Below are 26,579 nucleotides of genomic sequence, written 5' to 3' on the forward strand. Positions count from 1 at the left end.
GGTCATCTAGCAAAACAATGGAGAAGACTTAGCTATCCAAACCTGAGGTGATTAAAGTGTATAAGAAAGGGCAGAGGCTTGTGTTTTCTTCTCACAAAGACAAATGGGCCAAGCCTTCTTCATTGATGAAGCAGGAACCGATAGCAAAAGAGAAAGACATGGTTGAGCATGAGTTTGAACTGGTTGATTTAGAGGTTGAGGATAAGAATTCAAACATGTGACAGACAAATAGGGATAAGGACTATCAAATCAAGGAGCTAGCAATCAATTTGGAAAGAGAAAAATATGTCATATCATTCCTTGAACAAGAAGACAATCAACTCAAAGCAAAGGAGTTGATCCTAGAAAAGGAAAAAGCCAAGTTATTGCATCAAGTCGGCAAAGGTAAGGAGATCATGACATCAAGCGAGCATGAAGCATCAAAGGTACAACAAAGAGGAAAATACCAAGAACAAGAGGCCTCAATAAAGCTTTGTAAGAGGAGAAAAAACAAATTCTGCTGAATGAGGACCTTGACTTAGAGGATAGGATTTCCCTTGAGGTTCATCAAGATAACGAATATTGGCTCGATAGAGTGAATGAACATTTGGAGAAGCTCATTGAGAAGGAAAACAAAGACAATTAGTTGCTCAGACACATGGCGCACCACTACCAAGCTCAAAACATGATCGCCAATGTCAAGGTAAAGCAACTTGAAAACAAGCTCAAGGAGGCCAAAAAAGACCAAAAGGATGAGGGAAACTTGGAGATGCTTGCTGAAGCATCCATGAAGCTATAACAAACCTATTTTTACACCTTCCCTCCAATTTTGAGCAAATTCTGAGCATTTTGAGTTTTTTGAGAAATTTTGGTCTAAGTTCAGAAATTCAGCTACTCCAGAAGTGCAGCGCCTTGGCGTTGCACTTTTTCCTCAGGCATCCATTTGAGGAAAGTTATACATTTTTGGAAAGGTCTTGCCATCCTCTAAAAACCCATTTGCCCATATTTTGCAGAGGTGGCTTAGTTTTGGAGAAAAATGCAAAAAAGTGGCAAAAAACTAGCATTCTGGACCATTTTTTGATAGGCGTTGCGCTTCTGGAGTGACCTTGGGAGAATGGATTTTTGAAGGTCTTCAAGCGCAGCACTTTAGTGTTGCGCTTTTTCCTCAGGCATCCATTTGAGGAAATTTCTACATTTTTGGAAAGGCCTTGCCATCCTCTAAAAACCCATTTGCCCAGATTTTGCAGAGGTGGCTTAGTTTTGGAGAAAAATTCAAAAAAGTGGCAAAAAACTAGCATTCTGGACCATTTTTTGACAGGCGCTGCGCTTCTGGAGTGACCTTGGGAGAATGGATTTTTGAAGGTCTTTAGAAATTGAAACTGTTTTGGAAACTAGACTTGAAGGGCTAGTTGACCATTCTCTCAGATTTGCATTTTGACCCCTGGAAGGCACCTAAAAATCAGCTCAAAGTCGGCGCTATGCTTCTACACTTTCTGTGTTTTTATTTGGAAAATTTCACTGTGTAAAATTTCTAGTTTCTAGTTTGACTTGGTCAAAGTCAATATTCTCTATGTAATGGAATTAGTTACGAGGCTATGTGATGTAGGCATGAACAAATGTACATCATAGGTTGTTTTTTTTTTTTTTTATGTTTATTGCGCATCATAAAAGAAGCAAACTCATAAACAAACTCTTCATGAAGTGTTTGAGTTTCACCTTCTCACTCTCACATGTTGGTTGAGAGAATCTTGGAGTCAGTTCTTCCACCAAGGAATTTGACTCCTGAAGGTGGGTAAGTGGTCTAGGAGAGTCTATAAATATCATTTCACTTCAAGAGAATAGGTTTGAACTTTTTGTGAAGGAGGCTTGCATTGTAATCATCTTTCAGCTAATATAGATACAAGTTACAACTATTTTCAAAGAACTCTAGCCCAATGAGTTCATGGTGCTTGTACTTCATTATTTTTGTTTTCTAATGGTATAAACATCTTTATCTACATCATATCTCTTCTTTCTATGAATTCCTTGTGATAAAATACTCAAAATTCTTGTTTCTCAAGCTCTGTTATCTGGTTTTCATGGTTACGTGTTTTGGCTTCCTAAGCTAATGAAATCATATTTATTTATGCTCATTAGTTTATTCCACACTATATCCTCTATAGTACACTGAAAAATACTCAAATTACACCATGTCTTTTGACATCTAGCTCCTTCTTATGCTGGTTCCTGTATTCCCACAACCTAGACCTACTTGTGGCTCCAAACCCCAAGTTCAGCAAATCCTTAAAAAACCAAATTTTCACAAAAAAATACACATATCTAGCCTAAAATTCATTTGCTTTAAAGTCATATTACTAATAGAAGACTTAGAGAGATCCCTCTCATGCTCAATAGGGTTAGCTATTGAGCTGAAGTGGTTTGAGGTTACCCTTGGCGATTTCCTTTGCAGCTTAGGAGATTGTAAGGGATAACAGTAGGTATGGAGAAATGTAAGAATAGACAGACTCATAATTTTGTCATATCAATAGAGGAGACAACATTGTCTCATCTAACCAGTAGAAATGGAAGATATGCAAATTCAAGGAGTGCAAGTATTGGAAACTAGAAAGAGGATGAAGATGCGCAAGGAATAATGACTTGGATTGGAGATACTTCAACTGATGTACTACAAGAAATTTTAGAAGAGTCTATACAAGACTACAGATGAGCAAACATGGAACTTGCTAAAGAAGAAATGACAACATATAGTATTAAAGGTGACTGGAGCAGAACTATGGAGGGAACCTTGTGTAAAGGTACAAATTGTTTGTGGCAAATCTGTCATTTTAGTAAGATTCAAAATATGAGTTTTATATAGCAATCATGTAACTTGAATTTTCATCTTAAGGATATACAACATTGGTGTAAAATTTTGTTGAAGATGAGCAGAGGTATGAAGATTTGGAAATGGCAGTGGTAGAACAATTCTTTTATGAAAACCTGCAATAGAAACCTTATGTCAATGATGTATACCAATAAAACACAAATATGAAAGGAATTGATGAAATATGGGAACTGATGGAGGAGGTAACCAAAAAGTGTTTCCATGAATATTGAAGAGAAGTCAACCACAAACTACTATTGTATCAAAGTGATTGCACTAGTAAGATGTTGAGCAAACATTAAAGAAAAACATGGGATCGTGGAAAAGAGAATATGCATAAGAAAATGTTGTAGGATAGTGGAAGAAGAAAATATTATTGTAGAATGAGTGAACAACAAAAACACAAGATATGGGATCCAAGGGGACTTCAACAAAGGAAATCATGATCAAGGGATCATGGATATTTTGTTCCTTGGGAGTCTGATGCAAGAGCATAAGCTCTCAAATTCAAACTTCTTGGTTAGAACTATGGGCCACAATATTTACATAGGGAGTTGGTTCCCTAATTAAGTTTAATTTTTAATTATTTGTATTTTCCTATGTTTTTAGGGAAATATAGAAGGATTGTGTAAATATGTTTGAGATTAAGAATATTGTAATAATATTTCATTCTTAGAAAAATCCTCAGAGTTTGAATGAGTTAGAGAGATCTAGGGATCAGTTAGATCTTTTAAGTGATATGTGGATCTAGAGCATCCTAGAGGGGTTAGATGAGTAATTTGATGACCTGAACTGATTTTAGTTCAGAATCCTATGTGTATAATTGTGTATCCAAGCGACACTGGAAAAAAAAACAAGAGTAAGGAGGATTTAGTTTTAGAGGCTAGTATGGCCACATGGCCAAGGAAGGGCCAATTATATGTAAATCAAGCCTAAGAGGACACCAATGCATGTATGTAAATGTTATGTTCAATTGTGAAGAATTTTACAAATATAATAAAGGAAATTTTTGTTCGAGTATTAGTGTTTTTAATAGTCTAAAATCCTTTGTTCATTGTTGTGATTACGGTCTCTATAACACGTGATGAAACAAATTGTGATGCAGGTTTATTATAACTAAACTTATGAATGAGGTATTTTAAAGAAGAGTGCACAAAGGATCAAATCCTTTTGGAATAATGTATGAACTTTCATTGCTAGCATCAGGCATGTTACAACAACTCTTTGTTGGAAGCATTCAATGAATCCTTTGCTGGAGGCATTAAATGAAGGAGAAAATATTTGAATTATTCAACATAGTTGAGGTGCAATTGAATTATGGCAAGGAGCCAAAATCCAATTAAAGTTATGGTATCAAGTATGGTTGACCTAGCTAAGGAGAAGAACCAACCATTCAATTTCTAACCAGTCAAATAAGTGAAGGTCAGATAGTTGGACCTGACATCAATTGACATAGCCGAGACGGGTGTAGAATTATTAATATGGAGTGATACTAACCATCCCACCTCCAGTTATGGTGGGACCAAGTCGACTTGGTTAGGCTTGAAGTTTAAATGATGGTTTGGCAAAAGAAAAGTAAGAAGCCACCACCTGACCTCTCAACCTTGAATTGGACTAGTGGACCAGAGGATAGTTGGCTATTCAAGGATGGGAAAGAGTTGGGATAGAAGTTTTAGGTTAAGATGGAAATTTCAAGATGGATGATCTGGAAAAAAAATTGTGAACACTTTCAAACAAAAATATCCATTATATAGGAACTTATACTGACACTTATATTTGCATGTGAAACATGAGGAATCCATTCTATAAACAAAACTTCAACAATCCACCAACATAAACATAAAACAAATAACTATGGAGCAATCATAACAAAACACATGATAAGACATTTTGTCCAGTTAGGGCTACGTTTCTAGGCCTTGGGTCAAGAGTGGGGAGGTCGCTTCATTAGTATCTGCAAGAAGAAGATGAGTACATAGTAAAATCTCTGTCAACACAAGCATGAAATTCTTATCTCGAGTGGCATGTCTCTCCAAAGAGACGCTCTCCTACAAAGAAATCACACTCACAAGATGTTCTCCTTCAACCTAGAAAAATAATGATCTCTCACAAAAGTGGCACAAATGGAATCTCACACATTAGTGGCATAAAATTCTCCTCTCACACAAGGTGGCATAAAATGGACCTATCACATAAAGTAGCACAAAATGGTCCTCTTGAATCTGCTGATCAGATTCAAGTCATACTCATCATCATCACAATCATCTCAAATTTTTGAGACCAATGACTATAAACACAACTACTTTTTGGAAAAGTGTCAGTATGGCCCCCTCTTAGCATTTCACCGTCTCATCTTTCGTTCAAACTCTAAAGAGATGAATTTCTTGCAAATATTCAGATCTCGCTGTCCTACTATAGGATACAGAGATCACCGAAATCTGCAACATACGTGCATCCTTTTGCTAAAACAAAGCCAATTAAATTGTCCAAATGCATCAATATACCTCCTAATCTGATGTTGGCCTGAAAATTGGGTTCTCAAATGCCAAAACGGACTACGCCATCACGATCCTTGCAAAAAATCATCAAATTTGAGTATAACGTTAGCCCCGTTCCGAAATTGTCAAATCTGGGCTTACTAGGAATCTAAAAGATTCCTTGAAGATTCCCATGTCAAGGTTCCACTGCTCAAGGTTCTGCCTCTGGAAAATAACTAATCAGATAAGAAAACCATCGACACCATCAGATTCCTGGCGAAATTTTGAGTAATTTGAGTGTAATGTTGTCATATTTCTAACAACATCATAATTAGACCCTTAGAGAATCTATAAGATTCCTCACTTATTGCCTGCAATAGCGTTCCAACTCCTCGGTCTACGTGCTTGTGTCATGGTTTCCAAGGATAATTTTAGGGGCGAATGTTCGCCCTTTGGCGAAATTAAGGGGTTTTAAATTTTTAGTGGGCGAATATTTTGTATCATAGTACATTTTTACAAATCACCTCAAATAGCCCACCTTATTTTAAGGGAGAGGGAAAAAAAGGTAAATTTAGCCCTTGAAATTAGGACTTACAACCTTCCATTCGCCCATTTTCAAGAATAGGTTTTATTTAAGTGAATCCATTCGCCCATTTTCAAGAATAGGTTTTATTTAAGTGAATCCATTCGCCCATTTTCAAGAATAGGTTTTATTTAAGTGAATCCATTCACCCATTTTCAAGAATAGGTTTTATTTAAGTGAATCCTATGGGCCAAATACCATATTTATAAAAGAGGTATGGTAAATTAATAAAAATATAAATAAATGAGAGGTATGGTAACTAAATAAAACATTTTTTATATTTACTCCATAAGTCACCTTATATACATGTAAGAGTGTAAACAAATAAAAATTTAAGTAAAGTGGAGGTATGGTAAATAAATAAAACGTATTTTTATACTTACTCAAAAGGTATGGTAAATAAATAAAAATATAAATAAACTAGACGTATCGTAAATAAATAAAACCTCTTTTTATATTTAGTCCATAACTCTCGTTCTATTTATGAAGGCTCAAGAAAGAGGTTTTATTTAAGTGAATCCTATGGGCCAAATACAATATTTGTAAAAGAGGTATGGTAAATTAATAAAAATATAAATAAACGAGAGGTATGGTAAACAAATAAAACATTTTTTTATATTTACTCCATAAGTCACCTTATATTTACGAACACTAAAAAAATGGGTTATATTTAGGTGAAACCTATGGCCAAAATACTATGGGACAAATACCATGGACTAGATTGTTATTAATACCATGCAAAAAACCATTATTAACCCGAATTAATAAAAATAAATATGGCACATGGTATTGACCCATGGTATTCACCAAAATGGCACATGGTATTGACCCATGGTATTCACCTGGAATGTAGCCTATTTAAATGGGGGAATTAAACCAGCATGTAGCCTATGCTAAGATTCACTAGGACATTACAAAGTTTTATTATTTAGTGAAAGACTCGCCAAGATCTTACAAGATTTTATAAATGAGTAAAATATTCGCCATGCCTGGTGAGAGATTCGCCAAAAAATTATATATACATATTATATTATTGATAAAATCGCCTTCCATTTTTCCTATATACCATGGAGATTCGCCCATTTATTATATTTATAAATTTAGGGGGGGTTCTTAAAATTTTCCCTGATGGTTTCACTAAGTTGTTTAGCTTGATCTCTGTACCCACCTCCGTCTGGTTGGTCGAGTGGAAAAATTTCATTTTTTTATAGCCCGTGGTGGGTGGATTTAACAAAGTGGCTTGTTGGCCCATTGGTTAGGCACTTAATTGGTTGGGAGGAGGTCCTAGGGTCAAGCCTGCGGGCCTCCCCCATATAACACATTTTGTTGCCATTTGTTTCAGTGTGTTTCTTTGTATTGTGAGTTGGGGTCACTAATTGGGCGGACCGTTAAGTGGCAAATGCAGGTTCAAATCCCACCGACCCCCAATCTCGGTGTGTCGTTGGGCAGTAGGTCCGCCAATGACAACCCACCCCTATATATATATATATATATATATATATATATATATATATATATATATATATTGGTTGGGGTTGGCAGGGTAGTGGCCTGCTACCCCAATTATTTATTTATTTATATTTTTTTTTAAATCAAAATTGAAAAATTGTCCACTGGATTTTTTGAGGGTTACTGGAAAAATTAAACAAGGGACAAATATACCAGTTCTAGCTATCATTAAGTGAAAAATTGTTGCTCGTTTAGTTGCTTCCAGATTCAAAAGTTTCACTAAATTTAGTCGGATTGCGAAATTTAGTGAGCCTTCAAATTTAGCTAACGACAAAAGTCCTGCTCCTTTGACTTGAAACTTTGACTGCCAATAACTTACACATATGAAGTCGTATTTGAGTGCCATCTGTGCCATTGGAATCAAGATGCTGAGCTCTTCAATCTGGTCTTGGTTTAGATGAATTCCACAAACTTCAGCTTTTGAGCCTCTCTAGAGTCACCTAGATCAGTGGAAAATGATGTAAATATTTTCATCTAGGAGTTTATTTTCTTAGAGGTTTTCATGAGGAAACATTTAAAAAGACTGAGACAAGTTTTTGAGGTCGAGACTTATTGATTTGTGCTAAGAGATAGAAAGGAACCTTAGTCTTAGTTCATTCCATCAAGAGTTTTGGGAGTGGTAAAGCACCCTCCATTTATAAATGCTAAGCCATAATTTGTTATGGTGGTCGTTGCGTTGTCATAAGATGCTAATGTTGGATTGGTGTGCATATATTATAAATTTTTGGACCATGGCAATGGTTTTATGTTATAAGGGTATTACTCTTACCCCCTCTCCCTAGCTCTCATATACGATAATTTATGCATGTTTATATAATAAAAGGGGAGCATTCTATGGTGAGACTTGGTAGGATTTTAACCTTAGATCTTATTGTGGCCAAGCTTGATATAAATACATTTTATTAATCTCCTTCTATTGAATCAAAGGATAAGTGTGAAGTTTTCTTTTCCAATGTTATTTTAAGTTTCTTTATTTAAGTGTCTCTAAATATCATAAGTTACATGTCCATTTCCTTGAGTAAAAGACAACCAACTAAAATAATGCTTAATATAAAATCAACTAGACTTTTATTTTTGTTACAGAAAACTAAGTAGTGTAGGTGATTTAAGGCCTTGGAATAGGTGTGTGGAGAGTAAACTCTCTAAGGCCACTCAATAAAAACATAGAACTTGAATAAATAGTCAAAATCCAGTCTCACATAGGTTGTTAGATAATCTTCTTGAACGCAGGAGTTAAGCACTAGGTTGTGTAATGATAAGGAAAGAGAGATACCCCATCTCCCACTTGTTGAATAAATTTTCCCATGACTATCCCACTCAGCTTCAGATTACGAATTAGTGGTATTAGTTTCCTTTCCTAGGGGCTTCCTAAGTTATTGCAGGGGGAATACCTGCAGTACCCAAGACAAACTTTATATCATTGTGATAGTTCTTGTTGAGTCAAATTATAGACTTATAATTTGTCAACATAATGATGGAAATAATACTGAGAGGGGGGTGAATCAGTATTAGCAAGTCAATAATTTTTCATTTCCATAATCAGATTCATATACGCTACTTCAGTTAATTAAACTTGCGTGTATACGCATCTGTGTTTAAGGAAACTAGCGTATATCCTGCAGACTTAAGATTCAGTTAATTCTTCAAATGTTGATCTTTAATCAGTGCATCAGAACCATATAAACAGTAACCAGGTGCAGTAAAAATAGAACAGACAATCACACACACAAGAACACAAGATATAAGGTGGAAACCCAATGTGGGTGAAAACCACCTACTGCAATCGTCTCTATCTTCTTTTTAATAATAAGAAACTTCTTTTTACAATTCTTGTACTGGTGCAGACTTATACCAGTACGTAGGCTTCTACCTGTAGAAGGCTACAACCTTCTCTCGTTCTCCAGCTTCTCCTGGAAGGGAGCTACAACCCCCTTTGCTCTTGTACTAGCTGATATGTTTACTAGTACGTAGGTGCCAACCTACAGAAGGCTACAACCTTCTCTTTTCTTCCAGGGACCACGTTTCATAAATTTTTAGACTGGATCCATCAATAGCATCATTCAATCATCTGCATCAACCAATCTCCTTTTGCACCAACCAAAACTGAATCAACCAATCACTTTGACAAATCTTCAGAATGCTATAACTAGAATACAGTAACCAAAATACAGTAACCAGAACCCAAGCCAGAACCCAGAACACTGCAACAACAAACAGAAGTAGCTAAAATATATTTTGAGAGATATACACTACTTCCTTTCGTCGAACCTGCGTGTATATGCACTTTTCTCAAGGCGAACCTGTGTACAGATCTGCAAATCAAAATTAAGATGTATACGTTGTTTTGATATGTCGAACCAATGTGTATACACACCTTTTCTAAAGTGAACCTACGTATAGATCTGTAAATGATGATTTAAACTCTACAACAATTTCAGACTTCAGTTATACCCAGATCATCATATTTACAGACTACAACATGCGCCAGTTATACAGATAAATGATCAAAACCACATAAAGATACTTCACTTCAAGCCTTAAGATCTTGACCCATCATTAGATCTTATCCTTCATCAAGCACTAAGGTTCATCCTTGGTTCAGATCCAGCTATGCACCATAACCCAATAGCCTGTATATTAGATCTTGCTCTTCATCAGATATTCAATTCATGAGTGCCTTTGCCTAATGATCTTCTCCTCCTTTTATAGTCTTAGGCCTTACTCAATACCATGGACCAAAACCACTTAGAACCAATACCTTGGACCAAATACCTGGGGTCAATACCATGGATCAAAATACCATGGACCAAAACTAAGTTTTTCAACATGTACGCACCTTTCTTTCCGTGAAAGTGTGTGTGTACGCCATACGCGCCTTTTGGTTTGCGAACCCGCGTGTACACGCGGCTTGGTCAATGGGGAACCTGCGTATACCTCTTTTTCTTCATTCTGTGAGTTTGAACTGTGATCTGTCATCTAAGTGAGTTGCCATCAAGTACAACACCTGTATCACCTATATCATAATGCCAACAATCTCCCCCTTTGGACTTGATGGCAACAACAACACCAATCACTCTCCCCCTTTGTCATCAAGGGCAAAGGGTCATGCTCCCCCTGAGTACCAGCTGAAATCTCTGATATGCTGAAGTGCTGATTGAGCTCCTATGATCGAGTCCATGCTCCCCCTGAGCATAAGCAAGGTTTGCAAAAAGATAACATGAATCTATACATACATCACCAAGAACCTTCATATCACCAAATACTCATACATAAATCCATCTCCCAACCAAGTGGGGATATACCAAGTTTGACTCATCCACCCAACCAAGTGGGGATATACCAATTGTTTATACATGTCAAACAAGAACATTACATCATCCATCCCATGCATAGTGGGGTAACAAAATATGACCTTTACATTGAAAGATATACATGACATATAAAATAGAGACCAAACATCTGAAACAAGACCATGATAGTCATCAACAACTATCATCAGCAGCATCTATCAATCAGCATCGAGACCAGCAACCATGTTCTCTCCTGAGCTTGTTCTACCTGAATAAAAAACAACTGTGAATTTGTACCAAGATCTTCTAAGATAATGCCAACAATGCATTATTAGAAGTATATGATCCCCCTGAACCTGTGCCAGATGATTATAGTCAGACCCATATCAGACTCCTTTCATCCTGAGTCTGGCCCATTTCTTCAAACCAACAGATACGTGACTGTCTCCACCGAAACCGGCGTATGTACGCGACTATGCTTCAGGAAACTCGCGTATAACCACATTTCTCTGAAACAGATAAGTTTTAACAGCAGGATGATGCATCAACTACTCCCAGCTTCTGTCTGAGATATTCAAATGTCTCTCTGGGCAGTGGTTTGGTGAATATATCAGCAACCTGTTCTTTGGAGGGAACATACTCCAATTTGACCTTTTGTTCAAGCACTTGTTCATGTAGAAAATGATATTTGATGGGTATGTGCTTGGTCTTGGAATGCATGACTGGATTCTTTGAAATACTAATGGCACTTGTATTATCACATAAAATGGGAATGGGTGGAGTACATGTGATCTGTATGTCTTGCAATGTTTGCATCATCCAAAGGAGTTGTGTGCAGCAAGATGCAGTGGCCACATATTCTGCTTCAGCTGTAGATAATGCAATTGAGCTTTGTTTCTTGCTGAACCAAGACACTAATCTGGAACCCATATAGAATGCACCACCACTAGTGTTTTTTCTTTCATTAACACTTCCTGCCCAATCTGCATCTGTATATGCATGAAGTGTAAGATCTGTATCTCTAGGATACCATAAACCAAAATTTTGTGTTCCTTGAAGATATTTGAATATCCTTTTGACTGCCTGAAGATGTGATTCCTTTGGATTTGCTTGGAATCTTCCAACTATTCCTACTGCATGCATGATGTCCGGTCGGGTACCTGTTAGATAAAGCAAGCTGCCAATCATGGATCTGTAAGTTGGTTGATGCACCGCTGCTGATTCATCATTTGAGCTGAGACTGCATCCTATTACCATTGGAGTACATACTGGTTTAGAGTCTTCCATGCCATACTTTTTCAGGATCTATTTGAGATATTTGGTTTGAGACAGAAAAATACCATCTTTGTTTTGTTGAACTTGTAGACCAAGAAAGTATGTCAGCTCACCAAGTAGGGACATTTCAAATTCTTGCTGCATTATTGAAGCAAAATTTCAACTCATGGCTTCTTCATTGCTACCAAAAATGATATCATCGACATACACAACAAGTATTAGCAATTTATTATTGTCAATTTTTGTGTATAAATTACTATCAGCTGATCCCTTCGAAAAACCTTGTTGATGGAGATATTTGTCAAGACGGTAATACCAGGCCCTTGGAGCTTGTTTTAGACCATAGAGAGCCTTTCTGAGTCTGAATACAAGTTTTGCATCATTTCCAAGAATGAATCCATCTGGTTGCTCAATATAGATTTCTTCTTCTAAGTCTCCCTTAAGAAAGGCAGGCTTTACATCCATTTGATATACTTTGAATTTCTGAAAACTAGGAAGAGCAAGGAACATTCTTATGGCTTCAAGTCTAGCAACAGGTGCAAAAGTTTCTTCAAAATCTATACCTTCTTGTTGAACATATCCTTTACAAACAAGTCTGGCCTTGTTTCAGATAACTTCTCCATTTTCATTTAGCTTGTTTTTGAATATCCATTTAGTTCCTATGATATTCTTGTCATGAGGTCTAGGAACTAATTCCCAAGTATTATTCTTTTCAATTTGTTCAAGTTATTCATTCATGGCCTTTACCCAACATTCATCTTTGAATGCTTCATTTACATTTTGAAGTTCGGTGGAGGATAGCAATGCTAGTCCCACTGAACAGGGTCTACCACAGGCCCGAGCGAAACCGCTCAGCAACAAAGGCATCCCCTTGAAGCCAAAACTTCTTTGATACAAAATGTAGGTTTGAACCTTGTAGAGAAATTATCTGCATACGAATTCTAAAACATAGAAAATAAAGAATGTGAGAGCATAACACATAAAACATATATACACAGAGATTTTCCTCTGGATCCCAAAACCGAGACTACTAACTTGATTTTTCATTATATTCCTTTCAATGTTACAATACATATTTATACATTCTGAAGCATCCAATACCATGGACCGAAGACCATCGTGTCCAAAACCATGGACCGAAAACTATAGGTAGGTCTGCCCAACCTAATATAAGGTCCAATTTTTTTTTTCTCGGGGTGCTGCCCCGAACCCCGTAGAGGGCGGCTACCCACTCCCCTCAAACCCCGCGGATAAGGGGGGCTGCCGCCCCCCTATGACCTCCCTGCTGTGCAATCGGCGCAACGATCTAACCCCCTGGTTCACTACATAGGTTAGTCATGGAAAGAATATAACACAACCCAACAAAAATGAATAAAATGGGGCAAAAGTAATTATTTCTTACCATTTACCATTTTACCTTTTTGTGAAGAGCTTTTTACCCACTTGTGCCCTAATTTTTCTGGAGCAGATTGCGGGAGATCCAGGGGGTCAGTCGTTGAGCCATTAGTTGCAGGGAAGAGCCAAGATATTAAGCTTCATTTTCATACTGATTTTTCTTGTTTTTATCCATTTTTTGGATTTCATGGGGAGCTTTTGGCAAAAAAATTTCCCCCTTGGTCGGCGTGATTTCCAGGCATGGAATCGTGCCAATTAGGGGTTGCTAAAACTTCCAACCGCACCGTCGGTGCCACTATTTTTAAAACAGTCACGCTGGCACCGTGAGAAAAGAATTTGCATGTTTTTTGCTCAATTCGACCATTTGAACCCAAATTTTCTGGCCAAGGATGATCATTGACTTGATTACATGGTTTTTGTAGGAAGAAATCGTGAAAAATGGTGGATTGGAAAGAACGCGAGCATGAGGATATTGATACTCAAGAAATAGCTGACCCAAATTGCTTGGAGGCTTTGAGGAACTGTGGGCTCCTCAAATTATTTCTTACACTAGGTCTACGGGCCCAACCCGAGTTGCTACAGTACTTGATCAGTCTCTGGGATGTGAATCAGGAAATTTTCATCATCGGTGACCAAGAGCTAGAGTTGGAAACTTCAGACATTTATTTCATCACAGGACTATCCTAGAGAGGGGAACTAGTCAACCTATATGGGTCGAGGCTAATTGGGGAAAGTGTGATCGTGCTACTTTTTGAACATTGCCTAGAAGCTCTCAAATCCAAAACTAGCAAGATCAAGATTATGACTGTTCAAGATCTTGTGTTGAGAGTGCTACTGTTGACCATCAACAGAGTGGTTGGGTCCCAAGCACCGCATGAGACCAACAAGTCAAAGTTTCGATACTCTATCGACTTCCTGGTGCCCCCTATCTTTAACTGGGCAGAAGCAATGAAAATTAACATGAAGCACCAACTATCAAAAGCTAAGGCAGGGAACCTGAAGTAGTTTTGCTTCAGATCTATGCTAGTGACCTTCTTCCTGGAACGAGTTCTGCTATTCCAATATCAGCTGACATAGGTAGATTTTCCGATGCCACGAGATCCATGGATGGTCTGTTGGAGCGAGTTGATGCCCAGGTTCATGGGGGGCCAACAGATGTCCTATAACGCCACCTTTTTCTCGTGGCTGCGATGATAGCTGATCGTAGTGGAGGATTGGACTTACAATGGTATCAACTTCTATGGAGATTTGAATATGCCACTCCTAGAGGGGGAGGATTTTGATGATGGAAGTAAAAAACAAACAATTTTTAATTTGTTTATGTTTTTTAAATTGTTTTTTAGATATATGTGTTCATGAAACTTCAATTTTATGAATGCAGATGTTGGACCAGAGTGCCCTGCCAGGATGTCCCTAATCGCCAGGCATTTTGCTCGACAATTTGATGTCGCTCCTTATCAGGAGGGAAGCAACAACGAGGAGAAGATTACGTGGAATCTCGAGGGTTTGACCCATGGGATCCTAGAGTATGCTCGGATGGGTGATGTCCCATGCCAGTACTAGAGGCATACAGTGGGGGTGTCAGATTGGATCCGTCCACTGCTGACTCGTGTAGTCTGAGTAGTTACATGCTATCATGAGCATCATGCTGTTTAGTGCACAGGTCTAGTATTCCACATTTTTTAGGTCTGCGAGCCACAAATGTATAAGGCCTATGAGGCACCGATGTATTCCGAACACACATATTATTTTTTGAGGTTTTGATGTATGAAAAATATTACCGGCACACACACATATATATATGTTGTACTTCCTTGCTTACTATGGTACAAATGTTGTTGTTCTTTGAGTTGTTACATGTTTTGTAAATGTCTATCTAACACATAATTAAATAATGCATCGGTTAATGTATTCATGTGTCTAGGAATATGATGATATGTAATGTAATCAAAATTTCTCTCTAACAGACGAATACGTAGATACATTCTCAATATCTGAGGGTTTCTGATGGAATATTTCCTGTTAAGTTGAGGAACAACAAGCTGTGAATCAAGGTTGACAACCAATTCCTAGATGCCAAGAGCAATAGATTTTGACAATAATTCGATAACCAGGCTATAAGCAGTGATGTTATTAGTTTTTCAACCTAGACATATACCTTGAAGATCAATCAACTCACCATGGGGGTCTTTAATGGCCCATGCCGCAGATGATAGATTCCGGGTACTATGACAAGCACCATGAGCAAAACCGAAGTGAGGAGACACCGACATCTGCAAAGTAGGCAATAAAATAATACGCCGGAAAGTTGCTTGCAAAATAACACACCAAACCACACTGTACAAAAATGAATAACAAACTATTGTACAAAAGTAACCATGCAAGATGACCTAAGCATAGTACTTTTTGATGGAATACATTAATGGACTTGGGTGATCAATCAACACAGATGAAAACTAGGGTTTTACTGCTAACAAGATGAGTAAGCATCGAATCAGCCAAATAATAGATTAGAACTCATATAAGGTTGTGCCCCCATGCCCCCTGGGTGAGGGAGGGTTACGAGTTAGATGACAACCCCATTGCAATAATGGGCAATCAGTAGAAACTCGGGGAGGGAGAAAAAATCTGAATCCATGAAGAGATAAAGGTGCCCTCGATCAAAAGATCTTGACAATGTCAACAGAAACTGACATGTCAATAAGTAGTGGAGAAGAGAACTTCTCAAGACACATAGACCTGACTGCCAGGCCAGAACCAAGCCATAGGGAATGAGAAGACACGTCGAGAGATGAACTCGAAATAGGAGGATTAGAGGATACTGAAGGTGAGGCTGAAATGATTTCCATGTGATCAATTTTGGCGGGACTTAACAACATAACCTCGCCCCATGTATCAATAAGATCTGGCGAAAGAATGACCCAAGGATCAGACTTGACCGAAATCATGTTGATAGAGGCAACATGAGGAGGTGGGAGCGGAAATATGACCGTCAAGGCAATATCTATGAAAAGTCCTGCACCCACACTCTCATAAGGAGCACCGGTGTGCTTGACATATGGAACATTGCCATCTAAGGAGGAAGAGGAAAAGGACAGTTGGTCGGCTGTGACTATCTTCGCTTGATGGGGATAATTAATCATGCAGAAGATGGAGGAGGCTATGACATGCATGGCATGGGTCCAACTCCGTATGAGTAGAATATTGTAGTTAAGATTAACGTTAATGATCTCTACTTCGACATGTATTGTCTTGCCCTCCAAGGTAATGGAAAGGTTTGGAAGGACACTGAATGGTCACAAATCGCACCTGCCAAAAACTTTCGGAGTGTTAGCAGACTAGTTCTGAGTAGGAGAACCAATTGCATTCTAACAAGCAACATACATGATGCAAGTAGAAACGCCTTCATTGATGACGGTCTTATGAATGGTTTTCTCATTTATGATTACTTGAATGAGAAAGGAAATTTGACGAGGTAAACACAGAACATGGTTTTCTAGGTCAAAACAAATGAGATTAGAGCCAACTGGATCAATACCCCCAATAGCCGATAGTAACGATTTCCGCTGAGAAGGACAACTTTGAAGGACCTTGAGAGCAGACATAGCTGATGGTGCTTGAGCCAAATCTTCAACAATGTTATAATGTTGAGTGGCTCGAGCGTTGGGATTGTACGAGGACTTTCAAAGCACACCTCGAGAAGGTGGTCGAATGGCGGAATCAGGATTAGGTCGCTCTATATGGAGAGGACCAGAACTGGATGGGGCAGAAGAAGAAGGGGTACCTTCTTTCTCTTTCCCTACTGATGGGGTAGGAGTTTGATAATATTTTGACCTGGTAGCCACGTTGATCAGGGTACTCATCATGAACACTTGTGAACCTAAGGAAGCAGATGACTAAGGCTAGTCTACCATTTGAGTCTGTTGGGATGGAAAGGGCTCTTTCAGGACAGTTGGGGTCCCTTTGAGAAAACAACTAACTTTAGACCATCTGGGACAATCCTTAGTATAGTGATCCTCCTCACAGATGAGGCATGGATACTTAGGTTTTTGTTGGGAAGCATCACCAGCAGATGGTTTAGGAGGACCCTATTTTGGGGCATTGACTTTACCCTTTCCTTTGCCTTTCTTCTTACCTTTAGAAGATTTATTCACTACAGTAGACTGGACAACGTGAACCTCTGAGGTTTTACCAAGCAAAATGCATTGTGAGAGGAGTCATTGGGAGCAGTGTTGGAGACCGACTTTTGTTTGGATGAAGATTTTGTAGGGCTCTGAGTCATTGAACCAATTACTCCATCAACATGAGGGGTAGTGGGATACATAGATGTCATCAGATTAAATGATGGTATGGGCGCATAGGGTAACACATCATGTAATGTGCCAGACTGTGAATAGACAAGGTCTAGATAATGGGCACGTGCGTTGGCTTGTTCCTCAGTGATGCATCCACCCATAGCAATGTACTCAACAATTTTTTTGACAAATGATTTGGTGAACCACTCGGTCAACAACTGATCAACAATTTCAAACTTAATCAGGTGATGCCTATGTCTCCATTCATGGATGTGATCGAAGATGTGAGTCGCTTTGTCTTGCTTGAGTGACGTTAACAGATGGTTGCCAATTTCATAGCAAACTGACAGCTAGAAGTGTGTGAGAAAGACCATGGAGGGAGTGATAAAGTCATGATAGGTATTCCGAGGGAGCTCGATATACCACCTAGCTGCAACCCTTGTAAGAGTTCATTGGAAAAGAAAAAGATGAATGGAATCATCAATGTATGAATTCGAGGAGCACCAGAGGTGATTTGTCATCACATGGGCTTGAGGGTCCTCTTTCGATTTTCCTTCAAACTTTGGACAATCGCTCGGAATCTTGGACAGAATCGGAGGCCAGTATGGTGAATGAAGAATAAGATCATTCGTGAGTCTAGACACATCTGGCAATTCCAGTGTAGCCAAGAATGGCAATTGAGTATTAAAAGGCATTTGAGGTCGATAAGGGGCCCAATTAGTAGGGCCCATCCCTGCTGGTAAGGATTTTGTCCATAAGGCATTTGATTTTGCCCCCACTCTAGGTTACCTTGCCTGAAGGGAGAATTCTGACCTTGAAAGCCTTGAAACTGCCTAGCCAGAGGCTGTTGATAAGCAACATACTAGTTAAAAGGCTTTTGAGCCTGCTGGCCTTGGACATATGGATTTTGCATCCAATGTCCCTGAGCATAATGTATTTGGACCTGCTTCCCCTGGGCGAACAGGTTTTGGACCTGCTGCCCTTGGACGTAAGGAATTTGCACTTGCTGTCCTTGGACATAAGGATTTTGGACTTGCTATCCTTGGACAAAAGGAGGCTGAACATGTTGCCCTTGGACATAAGGATTCTATGCCTGCTGCTGTAGGGCTTGACCCTGGCCCCGCCCTTGCAAGGGTTGACCTTGTGATATGAGTATAAGGGTTTCTGTTACCCAGGTTGACCTTGTGGCTGCAAGGGTTGAACTTGCAGCTATAAAGGTTGTCCCTATGGTTGCAGAGGTTGACCTTATGAAGGCATAAGCTGGGAGGATTGCAGTGCATACTGCATTTTCACCTGCATGGTTTGTTGCAACTGTTGTGAGGGTTGCCCCTACGGTTATTGCAGTTGTCCTTTCTGCGGCATGACCTTGCCTTGTTGCTGCATGGATGGCCCTTGTTGCAATGAAGGTTTCCCTTGCTGCTACAGGAGTTGTCCTTGTTGCTACAAAGGTACTTGAACAGTTCCCGAAATGACAGCTTGAAAGTTCTTGAACTGTATCTGGCCATAGCCACTGGGCATGGTGGATGGACTAGGCTGGACATAGGGTCTAGGATGAGGGATGTATGACATATTAGCCATCTCTTGTGAACCATATGGAACATAAGGAGGTTGGTACTGACCTTGAGCCATATTGGGCTGCTGGTACTGGACGTGACTTGACCTAGATGGACCAACATTGGGTTATTGGTATTAGACATGACTTGACCTAGACAGACCAACATTGGGCTATTGGTACTGGACATTACTTGATCCAACAGGACCAATAGACTTTGAAATGGTACCCAAAGAGATTTGGTTCATCCCAACCATGTGAGGTTGTGAGCCACTCACATTGGTTGTGCCAGACATCATAGAAACATTTAGAATTTCCCCCCCAAGCAGTGGAACATCCTATCCACTTACTGGAGGGATCAAAGAACTAACAGTGACATGACTCGAGATCACTGGTTGAACCAGATGGGTCACTTGGACCGACGAAACAAGAGGATTGGGAATGGTGGGTTGCACCGGGACTGAAGTAACTGCAGAAATCACCGTCTGCTGGGAGGTTGGGTCCTGAACAAACCGACCTGTGGTAGACATAGCGCCACATGCCCAAATTAGGTTGTGATACAATGATGAGGCAGTAGGTATGCCTGAAACCAACTGAGCTAAAGTCATGTAATTACGCGGTAACTCAAGATGAACACTGGTTGGAATGCTTCCCGTATAAGGGAAACCTTCAGGAGGGAAAGGATATTCCTGCTCCTCGACTATGCATGGAGTGGAAACCTCCGAGTGACCTGGAGAGGAGACTAGGATTTTGCCTTCTGATTCCATGGGTGAAAACAGACGACGACAGACTACCGAAGATGTTTGAGGGGATAATTCCAAAGGAATACCCGACTGATCGTATGGACTGTATGGACACTGCGATGATATCACAACAGGATTGAACAAAGGATTCAGAGGATAAACAACCAGTCCAAGCTGACCTTCAGAAGTTGGCAGACTCTTGGGAGTCTAGATAGGGTTATCTGGAGATTCCGGGCCAATGTCAGAAAGTGACCCAGTATCTGAAGGGGGAGGATGAGATGACAAAGGTTGAATACTCAAAACAATTCCAAGCTCAACACCTTGGTCCTCAAGTGACTATGGAAATTTAGGAAAAGGCTCCTTAGATAATCTTTCAGACAGAGGAGAGGAAGAGGAACTAGGAAACTAGTTAGTTCAACCATGATGATCTTGTCTCAAATAACCAAAAGAGAGATTGATTTCAAGGGCTTTAAAATGTATTTAAAGGTATACTCACGATGTGGTCTAAAAAAGACTAACAGGGATGTTATAAGATTATGGGCAACAATTTTTTAAGACGCAAAAACAAACTGGTGCTCTTTCATGTTTTAAGAGTCAAGAAAGAAGCAAAGGTGATTCTATCAGTTTCGGTTTGAAATGAGCTCGAAAGGACAAGCGCTTGGGTGATTTTTTATATTTAGGGAGTCAAAAAGATCAAAATAACTACTCAGGATGGTCTAGGTAAAAAGGATTACCAGGTAACCGTGAATTGCAGAATACCTCCTGGCGAACCAAGAAGTACGGGTAGGCAATCTCCCCGAATGTTGTGTTCGGTGTGTCACGTTTACAAGGTGGTAGACCCAGCTTCCTATAGTTAAAGGATTGCAACCTAGTGGGGTCTCTCTTTATATACTCGATGGTACGAGGAGCACAATTTCGTACTAGTGTTGTCTAGTGTCGAAGCGAATGACAACTACTAGGTTTTAAGACGCCGCAACACGTCTCTACCCTAGACCTTGTAAGATGCGATCCTTAGATTTTATTTCAAATGCTCCTTAGGTTAATTGAGTACATTTTATAGTTTACCTTGAAATTATGTCTTGGTTTTCAGACCTTATCGATGTGAGTCAAAAACACCTATATGTAGCTAAATGAGACAGGACCCTTTCAATTTGATGAATTGTCTACTCTAATGAGAGTAGAAAACGCACTCAAATGCAACAAAACAAGCAATTGAAAGAAAATGATTTTTCACTATTTCACCTTTTGAAAATAAAAATGATGAAAAATTCTTTCCAATTCCTAACTTTCCTATCAAATGCACTTCAAGTATCCCTTTCACTAGTAAAGAGAATTCATTTCTTTTCCAATGCAAGTGATGATGCAAAACTAGCCTTCAATGATGCTACCTAACGTAACATATTGTTGCAGGAAACTAGAATTATGTATTTTTCAATCAAATGATAGAATGAATCTTTGACAAACACTTCAATGAAATATTCACAATACAATCAATCACAAGCAAACACAAAGCACAAAAGAGAATTCCTTTCAAAACTAATGAAGCAAATATTGAACCAAAAAACAAGAAGGGCAATGTGATTTATTCCTGAAAAGAGATGCTCAAACACTAAATGAAACTTTTCAAACTTGTTAAATGGAAATCGAAGCAACAAAAGGACTAATCAGATGAAATTCAAGGAGAAAATTTGACTATCGACTTGACTTTCTGAGTAGGCAAACAAGTGAATGGGTGATGACCTAGATTCCCTAGGGTTATACACCATTCAAGAACTCAATAAACCAAGTGAAGGAAATGCAAATCAACCAAGCTAAAAGAGTTTTCCAGCCAGGGAGAACATAGTCAAAACAAGATGAGATACAGAAATCAGAAGGGCAAGACACACTGGCTATGACCTAAGGTAAACCCTGATCTTCACTTATAGGAATCGACACGACTGGCTAACTGACAGCACGCGCCAAAAGGGGGTCGGTGTGATTTTTTTTGAGAAACTCGCATTGCTCAGCACGACTGTCAGAAAAATAAATGCGCTGATGGAGGATTCAAGGAAAAAATTAACAATTTTCAAAGGCTAAGACCAAACTTGCCATTGCAAATTTCAGGCTCAAAGTAGTAAACCAAGCAAAGCAAAGAACACTAAAGGGAAATGGTGATACTAGAAAAGTTCACACAAAACCATAAAATGACAATCAATCATATAGAAGGTTGGGTCTCCACTATGGTCACCAATTTGTGGTGCAGGTAAATTCTCAGTGCGGAGACAAACAATTCCTGTAGCCTGAGAGAGTGGGTCTAGCCACAAACAAAAAATCTGTGGAAAATCTCCTTAATCTAAAATCAATTAAGAGGGCCTACCTCTTAGAACGCTATTCCGCTTGGTCATAATCTTGCTTCCTCACTCCAGCTATCTTCCGTTTCCTTCCTTCGAATACCTGAAACAAGCTAACAACAACAACAACAAATGTGATAGCATACAATATTGTATTCAAACTACTTAATAGGTCAAGGAACATCAACCCATAAAGATGTAAAATGACACTTCATGTAGGAAATCAATCAATAGTTTCATTTATATAAATCAGAAAGAGATTACAACAGGTGCCTTGATGTTGCTGGTCTTCTCCGACGTATCCGGGTTCCATACTTCTGCTATCACTTCATGGATAGCCCAACAATGGAAGTTTTAAGGCCTCTTTCCCTCTAGTCTCAAACCAGACAAAAATCACAGTATTCTCCCTCAAACACATACTAGAAAGCTACAAGCTATAAATGACTTGCTGGTTTTCACACTTGCTCCAAAACTCCAACTAGCTTTAGCTTGGGAAAAAGAGAGGTTTTTATAGCTTGGATGGATGGGATATGGTTCCTTTCATCATGGGAGAAGGTATTATCTCTTGAGGTTGCTCCATCCTAATAGGGGAAAGGGGACCAGACTAATTTCCTTGGCTCTATCCGGCCCAACCATCTACAAGACTTCCATTATGAAGCTTATAGACATGGAAGCTTCAACACCTTATTTAAAAAAACCTTCCAAAAGAGGATCAATGCGACTGGAAGAGGGCTTAGTTGATCCGATCAGCGCGAGGGTTAGTTTTAACCTTTGTAAATCGGCGCGAGGATAAAACTGGTCAATGACATAGGTTTTGTAAACTAGGATAGAAGGAAGATTCTTGGGAAATGATGCAAAGGGGAATTATTCTACTCATGAAGAGGGACATATTGGGAGTTTCTTCATGATGGGAAAGCATGTCGGGTACACTATAGAGGTCCTCCAGGATCGTAGATGGGGAGTACAGGGACAGTGACAAAATGTTGTGTAAGAAGGGAATGCCAAGATTAATGGGAATTGGAGATAAGATGATTAGCTTAGAAGATTATCACCACAAATTATACACTATTGCAAGAGATAAATCAAAGTTTGCTGGCATCAAAGGAAGCATCACAGGGAAGGATTTTATGGAGGCTTTGAATTTTTACCTATTGATCAAACATGAGATTAAACACTTATTTATCATCAAGCCTACTTTTCAAAAGTATACTAAGGTAATCCCAAGTGATGATCGATGGGATAATCTATGTGAACTACTTGGGTAAAGCAGTTTCACCTCCAACAACAAGACAATAGGACAACACTTCTTTGGGCCTAGTCATCAACAACAACCCTCGAGGATAGTGCCAACAACTTCAACAATTTTAGATCTCCTATATTTTTTTTCTATTTATGTAAAAAATTTTGAGATATTTTGTAATAAATTTTGACATTTCCAATCGAGATTTTTTGTTATAATTTGTATAAATACTTTAGAATTCGAAGTATTAATGTTGAGAATTGTATGAAAAAAAAGAATTTTTTATGTAAAGTTGTTCACTATGCTCAAGTGATCAATTCTCAGTAATACAGAAAGCGGTTTCAGGATTCTCATGTCAGACTCAATGGTGAATTTTTCTCTCATGTTAATGTGTTTTTTATCTGTCATCACATATGTTTTCCTTATTTGTTTTTATTCAATGAAAAATAAGAAATTGAATTTGTTTAATTACACTCAATTCTGGCTTATGAACAATAATTGATGTTTTCCAACTGATGTTAAATATAGACTTCTTAAATGCTCTATGTTTAATTGATCCTTAATATTTTCATGTGTCTCACTTCACAAAGCTCATAAGATCTGGTAGTCTTCCTACCTTGCCTTGTTAGACTTGTCTGTTAACTCTGTGATTGATCTACTTAAAGCTGATTGACTCCATTTCCCAATGGATTCCTGTTATAGTTTCAACCAAACAATCCAAAAAACCAAACTTTGAACCTAATAACTAGCCTAAAATCCTACTACAACAAATCTAAATCTAATCGAGAGATCCCTCTCCGAGTTTAGAAGGGATAACTTCTAAGCTTGAAAGTGGTTCTGTGGTTACCTCTGGGTTTCTTTCACAGCTTTAAGAAATTACAGAGTGATAAAAAAAATGGAATGCTTTCTAATCTACAACAAACTCAAGAAACGAAATGACAATTGTAGATGCTTCTAAGGAATCATAAACAATGATCTACTCAACAAGAAATCCTAAGCTATGCAATGATCAAAAGATAAATGTGTTTTTGGAGTTATGAGAGTGGGGCCCTTAAACCATGATCCCATGAGGGAGATGAGGAAGAGGTCACTGTCACAAGATTTTCTAAAGTATTTTCTTTCACTACTGTAACGCTGATCTTCTTCTCCAACTAATGGAAACAAAACTAACCAATCATTCAAAGACTTGTAAATCAAACAATGTAGAGATAACTTTATCAGATAATCTATGATTCTAATCTAATAATACATGTACAAAAATATAAACCTCTACTACTAGGGTTGGCCATAACCCAAGAGCTTCAACCCTCCGATTCAACTTAGTGTTGGATCAAAGAAACCCTTTTCATTATCATCAAAATGTCACAAATAACATGAGAATACGAGTCACAATATCTTAGCTCTAAACTACCTCTTGGCTACGATAAAAAGTCAAATCCTAATGAGGCCCTAGGCTTTCTTATTTATACAACTGAAGCTACCAAAAACTTCCTAAAAATTAGGGAGGCTTGGCTCCCAAACTCAAGATTGACTTGTCTTCAACTATCACTGGCTTGGCTACCAATGAACTCGGTTGGCTTGGCTTCTTGCAACTCCGAGTTGATGAGATATAGTGGAGGAATATTCAAGTGATTGAGGAGTTAAGGAGGGAGACCAAATCCCCTAGAATCCCTCTTACTTGTCTACTTCAAGTTCCTACACTTAAATTAGCCCAAAAATTCTCCAAATCTTACAATTAATGCACATTAGGCCACATGACATAACATCTCACCTTTACCCTTCTCACTAAGCAAAATATAATAAAATGTGTAAAGAAATGTGAGAAAAGTTGATTTTAATAAGCTAGAGAGTGGAATTAAGTCCCATATAATTTACCTATTGATGAGCCTCATCAACAAAAAAGGCAAAGAAAGCCTCCATGACAACAGGGACAAGGTTGTTGAGTCAATGACCTGAAGATATTGTGATGCAAGTCCAAGGCAAAGGAAAAGATGTTGGAGAGATTATTGTGATGCATTAATGGAAAATGTTTGTATTGATCATGAGGAATGAATGCTCAACTATATAGTCATATGTTATTTCTATAATGTTACTTTTGGCATTATGTTGATATTGGTGTACCTAATCATTATAGATGGTTGAAATAACGTGGTAGAGCACTTATTTATGTTCTAATATTTTAAATATGAATGGTTTGGAAACGAATGAGTGGAAGGAAAAGAGTCAAGCTTGTTCACTTCATATTTTTATGTGGAAAAGATGTTGTTTTTGAAGCAAAAAGTAGTGAGAGTGTTGGAGAATGGGTGAGAGATGATTGAGGTGTTACGCATTAGTTACCCGACACATATGAAGTTGAGGTGAAGCATATTTGAAGGGAATAAGAGGCATAAATGAAATTGGTGATATGAAAATATCAGGTTAGATCCTGTTGAGGTAGGAGCCTCTTATGGGTTATAGCCTACATAAAACATATGGGAGTTGAAGCTTTCTTGGATGTTGCAACTTGCAGAAAATTGAGGTAGTAGCCTCCTGTAGCTTGAAGCCTACAAAAATTCAAATGTAATAAGGGAGAAGGAGCTTGCCTTTGCATCAAAACAATGACAAAATCATGGTTTTCTCTGTTTATGGGTTTCCACTTATATCTTGTGTCCATATGTGTTGCTATTATGTGCTGATGTGATGTTTTCGATTTTCTTATTACTTTGATTCATATACTCAATCTACTAGTCATTATTTGTTAAGCCGATCATTTAATGTTTCATTTAATGAGGATTAAAGAAAATGAATTAATGTCCATGAATGTACTAAACTGATTTGCACCCCCTCCAGTTTAGTCAAGTTTTCATCACACATTCCAAAGATCGATATGAGGAAGTTTGATGGTAATAATCCGGTAACATGGATACTATAAATGGAGCAAGATTTTGATCTCCATGATGTGAAACACACACAAAAGGTACACATTGCATCTTTATATTTAGAGTCCAATCAGTTTTTATTGTATCCATGGATTTGTTCTCATAAAGCACTTGTCACTTGGTTAATTTT

The sequence above is a fragment of the Pinus tabuliformis genome, chromosome 7 (genome assembly GCF_031772625.1).
Source record: "Pinus tabuliformis cultivar Carrire ecotype Pingquan chromosome 7, CPIR1, whole genome shotgun sequence".
NCBI lineage: Eukaryota > Viridiplantae > Streptophyta > Pinopsida > Pinales > Pinaceae > Pinus > Pinus tabuliformis.